Genomic DNA, 7370 nt, shown 5'->3' with positions numbered 1-7370 from the left:
GATGGTAAATAGGGTGTTTTTCCCAAAAAATTACCTCAAAAGACATAATTTGCCTTATTGTTCATGCACTCAGAGCTAGTTTAGGCCAGATTGGCCTCCCTACTCTCCTAGAGACCTGGGGTAGGACTTGTTAACGTTTGGTAGCCATTAAGAGGAGAAGTGTATTCCATGGTTTGGAATGGGCTGGGAATCTAAGGTTGCTTGCTAACAGGTTGCTAGGGGCATGGCAACAGAGCAGAGTGTGTGTAGCTCTGCACAGGGAGGTCCTTGCTGTAAAGTACATCCTTGGACACAGCCCAAGCCAAATAACTCCCGGCTGCTAAGATCTTCCCTAGGGTTGCCTGCTTATGTAGGAAAGGCATACTCCCACTTCCTTCCTGCTATGACGTTCCCCAGAGTCTGATATGTCGAGCCATCGGCTACTTGAGCGAGGAGCCTCAGAAGGTCAGGAGCAGGGCCAGTGCTCACCTTTGTGCTGAGACAATGCCATACTTTTTCTCATGGAGAAAAGTGTGTCTCTCAAAGCTCATCTATATTCAAGGATCTGACCTCATTTAAAAGGAAATGAGGTGTCTATCTTGGCTGAAGAGAGAGAAAGAGAGAGAGAGAGAGAGAGAGAAATACTGATCCATAGATCTTTTTGTGAGTTATAATGAAGACACACAAGCCAGAGCATCTATGCTGATGTAAAGTTCTAGTAGGTGTCATGTGTGCCTACTACATCATGCCCCTCAAAAGATGCTCTATCACCCACTAACACATGGCAAACCCTGTGCTAAGGCAAAACTGCACACACTGCCCCCCAGCTGGAGACATCAACAGCTGCCAAACATGTCCCTAGCCAAGGCCTCTCTAGGACACCCATCAGCTTCCAAGGTACCCTTTGTCTTCATTATATTCTTAGATGCCCAAATGATTTAATGGAAGAAAATGCAATTATTTTTTTGGTGTGTCAAGGGCCCTTAGCCTTGCTTGTCTATTTACATCGTTTTAGACGAAATGACCTACTTTTTCGTGCTAATGGTTTGTGTCATGGAAAGGACAAATTTGAGTACCCTCATTCACAAATAATGTGGTTTTGTTCCAGCTGAGAGATGAACTCCTAATTCTGTTACATGTTAAACAGGAATTGTAGTGAAAATAGCAAAAGGCTATGGTGTGACCTGCTGGCTCGTAAGTGCAGGATGATAGAAGAAACAAGTCATTGCCCTAAACTAAATGTCCCACTCATGACAGCATTATCAGCTCCTATTTGAGACGGAGAAATATGAAGCTTAGAGGAGATGAGGAATTCGGGTATTGAATCTCTGAAGCAACGACAGGACCAGTATTCTAACCTTTGTGGTGAGCACAGCTCACACTTCTCGGAGAAGGCGGCTGCCGTCTTCTTCACAAAGCTGATTTGCTTACTTCCATTCTATGGAATTTTTATTCTATTTAGAAGACTTTTGGAACCCCTGTTGTCAAATAGATAGTCCTAGGAGGCAAATGCTTCCAAGGAATACATTGGTTCATTTTAGATGCTGGTGCCTGGCTGAATACACCGACACCTATGGCAGCTCCTCAACCAGAGGTTACTGAAGGAGAATTAGTGTTCCTGTGTTAGCCGCCTCTCTGGATTCCTCGACAAAAGTCTAAAGCAACGTAAAAGAAGGACTTCTTTTGGCTTGCAGTTCAAGGCGGTGCAATTCATCCTGGTAGTGAGAGCAAGGCGGCAGACGCGGGATGCTGCAGGTCACATTTAAGTAACAGCCAATAAAGGGGGAATGAACAGGAAGTGGAGCTCAGACATAAAATCTCAAGGCCCGCCTCCAGTGACCTACTTCATCTATCAAGGCTCCACCTCCTCAAAAAAGTCTACCGGGCCTTTACCAACAGTGGCCAGAGCCCTCTAGGGTTCGATCACTTGAGCCGGTGGGGAATGTTTCACATTCATATCTTGATAGTTATCAATGACTATATATTTAACACACACACACATACTGACTGCATAGTTAAACCCTCAATATATGTAACTATCGGATTGGGGGCTGCAGATACAGCACCACTGGTAGAGTTCTTGTCTGGCATGCCTGAAATCCTGGGTTTGAGACATAGCACGCATGTAGAAGAAGCCCATTCATTCTTGGGAGGTGTAGCAGAGGGTAACCCTTAGTGCTGGATCCTGTCCCTCCTGCTCTGTCTTGAGTGATATGAGTCTGCTCCATACTTCATTAGGGATTCACTAGCCTATGCCATCAAAATAGCCATTATGTACTGGAAAATCCTTAAAAATCCCTGTCATGTAGAAGCCATTGCTTTCAGTGCCAGTTATGGGCACCCATGATTGGCAGCCTTTCTTTATTCCAGTTTTACATTACCATTTAGACCAACCAAAATACTCATCTTGCCAGAGAGTAAATTGCCACTTTGAAACTCGAAAAAACAGGGAAAGTATAAAATTCTGAATAACGGCCATTGTGAGTATCTAAGCACTGAGCGGTTGTGGGAATGAGGCAATTTGCATCTTGTTATGTTTCCGGCCTTCTTGCTTTCATAATTATTGGAACACTTCAGATCATTAACGCTGCCAAATACAAATTAGAAAAATAAAAGTCTCCCAACTGATGCAGACTTTTTCCAATCCAGGGCTCCATCTCCTAGAATTTTTTAAATGATACTAATCTTTTTTTTTTTTTTTTTTTTGCTTTATTGCAAGTTCTTCTTTGTAGTCATAAGCTCCACTCAATATGAATGTCTAGAGCAATGAAACACGTGCTTTGCCCCTTTGATAGAAGAGAAAGTTATGGTTATGTCTTCCTACTGTGTGGACAGAAGGTGATGCTGATCAAAAGACAGGAGCAGTTCTGAAGGTGTACTGCTTCCAGACAGACAGACTGCGTTCATTGGGAGGGAGGGTCTTTCTTATATGTGCTCACATTGTAAAACGGTCTAGACACCTAGAAAATGAGAATATCAAATAAAAAAATGGTATAAGCCATTTCTGGGGACCTAGTATTCATTGTGGGGGAATTGGAGTATTAATTTGATCATGGCAGTCATTAGACAAAATATAACATACACTAAATAAGCCCATCATCAATTCTGACTATGTAAAATGTGCTAATTAAATATATATATTTTAAAATAAAAATATAAGATGAGATCAGAAACAGAAGAAAACCATAAGATAACCCCAACCTACAGGCAAGTCTTGCCTCCACATGCTTGAGGATAAGGAAGAGCAAACTGATAACACAGAAAAGCCAGGGACAGAGGTGGTGACATAAAACAGAAAAGGGTGGAGTCTACAAAGAACACTGAGCCGCATCCTACCCACAGACCCAGGGCACCAACACTGATCACTAGAGCCCTAAAGGAGAGAAGCCTTGGGAAGCACACTAGGCCACCAAAGTCAAGGTCTCTGAAGGCAAGAGGCCCAGTGGACAAAGCTTACAGACTGAGACTAAATTTGAATGAACTCAGTTTTTGAGGACTGGGCAATATTTTTACAAAGGAATTTATATGACAGAGTGCTATCCAAAGCATCCGTAGGCCTTTGTCTACTTGACATGAATGTTTCAATGTGTTGGCATAAATTTTAAAAAATAACCTTTATAAAATCAGTGCAAGAAAGTATGAGCACACGAATGCCCTGGTGTCATTTCACATCCATAATTAAAGCCTTCCCTCAGAAGTGGGGTGTCCTGGTGCAGGACACACGGGCCCAATTACAGGCACACTAGCTGACTGCTGGTCTCAGTTTGGGATGACAAAGGCGCTGATGTTCCACCATGGGAAAGCCAATGGCCTAGGAGAGCCTGTCTCATTCCGGGGGTTCTATTTATACTGGGCCTCCTGTGGTCACTGCTCTGCCTTCCTGATTTTCCACAAGGAAGGCTAGAGTCTGGCAGGCTGGCTGGTTTTCCTACTCATGCAGCTGAAATAAACAAATCTCAAACGTGTTTTTATGACATTTTAACATATTTTTTACAGTGTCTGACTGCTTTCTAAAGTTCATTCTTAAAAAATACTAAACTTAGAAAATATTGTGTCTTCCCTAAGTAAATTTGTCAAGCATCTGTCCTGAGGCTCAGGTTGATTCTCAGTGGTCCTCCAATATTCTTTCTAAGAAAGAGGGCTGTAATCAGGGGCGTTTCTTTCATACATATAATAAATGTTGTACAAAGTTCTCATGTATACATTTATGTATATATACATTCTGATATGCATGTGTGGTCATAAACATATGACACATACACAAAATATGTTCAGTATTCTTAGATAATGCTATTTCTTAAGCCGTATATCTTGGGTTTGTCACTAAGTATAAATAAACCTCATTTAAGCCAAACTGCCTGGAGCTTTGTGAACCATTCTAGATGAGATGGCTCCTGTCTTTTTTTTAATGTACAGCATCAAAAAGTTCATTGCTTTAGATGTTTAGAAGCCAAAATGCAGCTTTATCGTCCTTTTATGATAGCAGCCTAGGTCGTGTTGTTAGTTGCACATATTTAGCATTACTATTTCCATTTGTTTTTAATCGGCACATTATAACTGCGTGCATTTATGTGGTACAGTCGGATGTTTTATGTACACATTGAGCAATAATCTAATCAAGGCCGTTGGTGCATGTGGCATCTCAGATAATTTCTCAGGCACAGATAATTTCTTTGTGTTGAGAGCGTGCAACGTTTTCCTGCTGCCTTGAAACATTTACTACATTATTACTGTAAAATTAATTAGTTAAGAAAACATATACAGTCTGCTACTGCAGCCAAAAGTCAGCACTCTCGATAACTTTCTATTTCCCTGTGTTGAGCTTAGAAGCACGTGAAAATGCCATCCTCTTTATGTTCCTGGCATGCGCTCTGGAATGCTGTCCTATGTTCCTGCTGCCTTGTTCCTGAAGTGGACCTGTTACTGTCTCTGCCAAAACTGGGTACTGGACATGAGGTAGGGTACAGAGAAATAAGAGTAGATAAACCAGAGAGTCTTTCTGCTCCTGCGTTAGAAAGCCCTTCAGCCAGGGTCATCTGAGAAACAGAACCAACAGGAATACATACAGTGCAGACACAAGGACCAGGAGATCATACAGTGCATATGTGTTCAAGGACACACAGTGCTTATGCACAAGGACTCAAGAGCTCATACACTGCATATGTGTGCAAAGACACAACAGTGCAGACACAAGGGCACATGGGCTCTTACAGTGCATATGCATGCAAGAACACAACAATGCTTATGCACAAACCCACGGTGGGGAATTTGTGGTGTAGAATTTGTACTTGGGATTATTGTCGAGCCTGTCAAGTCCAAATTCTAGAGGGCAGGCTAGAGGAGAATGCAATTCCATTGTAAAGTCAGCAGGCTAGAGGCCCAGGAGAGCTCAGCAATTGAGCTGTGATTACTACAACACACTGAGAAGCCCACAGCCTTCTGTTGGGGAACTCTCCCCTCCTGCAATCAGAGTGGGCTGGCCTTCCTGCTGAATTAATGTATAGCTCTATCAGTTGATTGGATGGAGATCACCTATATTAGAGAAGGCCCTCTGTTTAACTCTACCTACTGTTTGTTACAGTTATTCACAAGGTCATTGCAGAAACACATAAAATAATGAATATTCAGAGACTGTATGGCCATGTCAAGGTGGACCATAAAATAAGTCATCCCACATACATAACATTCGTTACATCTCATCTATCTATCTATCTATCTATCTATCTATCTATCTATCTATCTATCATTCATCATCCATTCATCTCACTGCCAGAGATTAAAGCTGTAGCATGCCATGTAAGTCCTGACTTACACCCCTAGCCATTGCAATGATTTAAAATATAAAAATCCCTACACATTATATTTCTGCTAGTGATGAGTCAAAGTTCCCTTCAAATAAAAAAAAAATGAAAGAGGAAGAAAACAATTTGTAAAAGCTAAGCCCCTCTCTCATTAGATATATTACAAAATAAATGTGGGTTCAGACAAGGTAGGTACAAGTCCTTATTACTAATCAAAACCCAGAAGAAGATTAAAGTGTATCTACAAATAGAACTCTGTACAAGGTTGTCTTTTTAAATTTATCTTAATGCATTTGCATGTTTGTGTGTGCATGTGCGTGTGTGTGTGTGTGTGTATTCACATTTGAGGGGAGGTGCCAGCATAGGACAGAAGAGAGCAGCAGATCCCTTGGAGCTGAGTTCTGGAAGGCTGTGGGCCACCTGATATGACAGGAAGAACAGCAAGTGCTTTCAACTGATAAGCCTTCTTTCTAGCCCCAGAGTCGCATTTTCTTGGCCAGGAATTATAGAGCCATGGTGCTTTGTTTGCATTAGAGAAAGGATTGTGTGCATGCTGGCTGACGTGGAGTATAATTATTCAGTGGGGTTGTCATTCTAGCGCTGCATCCTCACATGAGCCCGTGGTGCACACCGTTACTTAACTTCAGCGGAACTATTTATGGCAAATACCACACACATCATATATTTGCATGCTGATAAATAGCTGACCAGAAATCATGGAATTCATCTCAAGTCATACAGTCAGGAAATGGCATGGCATGCAAGTATCATAGTCTCATGGTGGTGACTCTGGATTTTTCTCTTGCAGTTGAGTGTCTTGGTTACAGGACAGAATGACCATGTGTCTGAAAGAAACAGAAATGGGCAATACATTATAATGGTAAGAATATTCTAAAGACTAGGAGTGAGTATTTCTGAGGGTGTTAGAAGCACACACTCTGCTTGTGTCTTGGATGCTGCTCTGAGACAAATATTTATGTGACATTAATATCAAGGGTGTTTCCCCAGTAGCCCCGGGCTGTAGATCATGAGCAGTGCAATAGAATCTGCAAACAATGGCTTGGAATTAACCCTCAGAGTCATTCAGTGGTGTGCAAAGATCACATCATAAACCCCAAGGAGCACACAGATCTCCTGCCTTACTGCTTGCTGTGCCTCATTCTCCGTGACATAGACATGAGCACACCAAGGTGCTGCCATATTCCTTACACTTCATCCAATAAGACAGGTGTCAGGGTGATCCACAGCCTTCTCGAATATCATAAATGACACGCATGGCCTGTTATCAAAACCACTATCAAATGTTCCCACAACCCTTTCCATTTCCTGAGTCTCACAAACAGCCTTCCCCAGTCACACCATAAACACAGTCTCAGAGTACATCAGTCAGAGGTGGGAAGAAGAGAGAAATATCCCCCCAGTGTGATCAGTGCTCTCTCCCTTGGTTCAACAGTCACAGCTCGCACTTCTGAGTCTCTGCTCTAAGTCCCACATAGAATTACTTTCACCGGTGGCAGGAAAGCGAACCACTGCTCGCTCACCTGTAAGTCACGGTTGACAGAAGAAATCAAAACCAGACTCTTCTCACAT

Source organism: Mus caroli, chromosome 13 (genome assembly GCF_900094665.2).
Source record: "Mus caroli chromosome 13, CAROLI_EIJ_v1.1, whole genome shotgun sequence".
Taxonomy (NCBI): Eukaryota; Metazoa; Chordata; class Mammalia; order Rodentia; family Muridae; genus Mus; species Mus caroli.
This window is presented reverse-complemented; position numbering follows the sequence as displayed.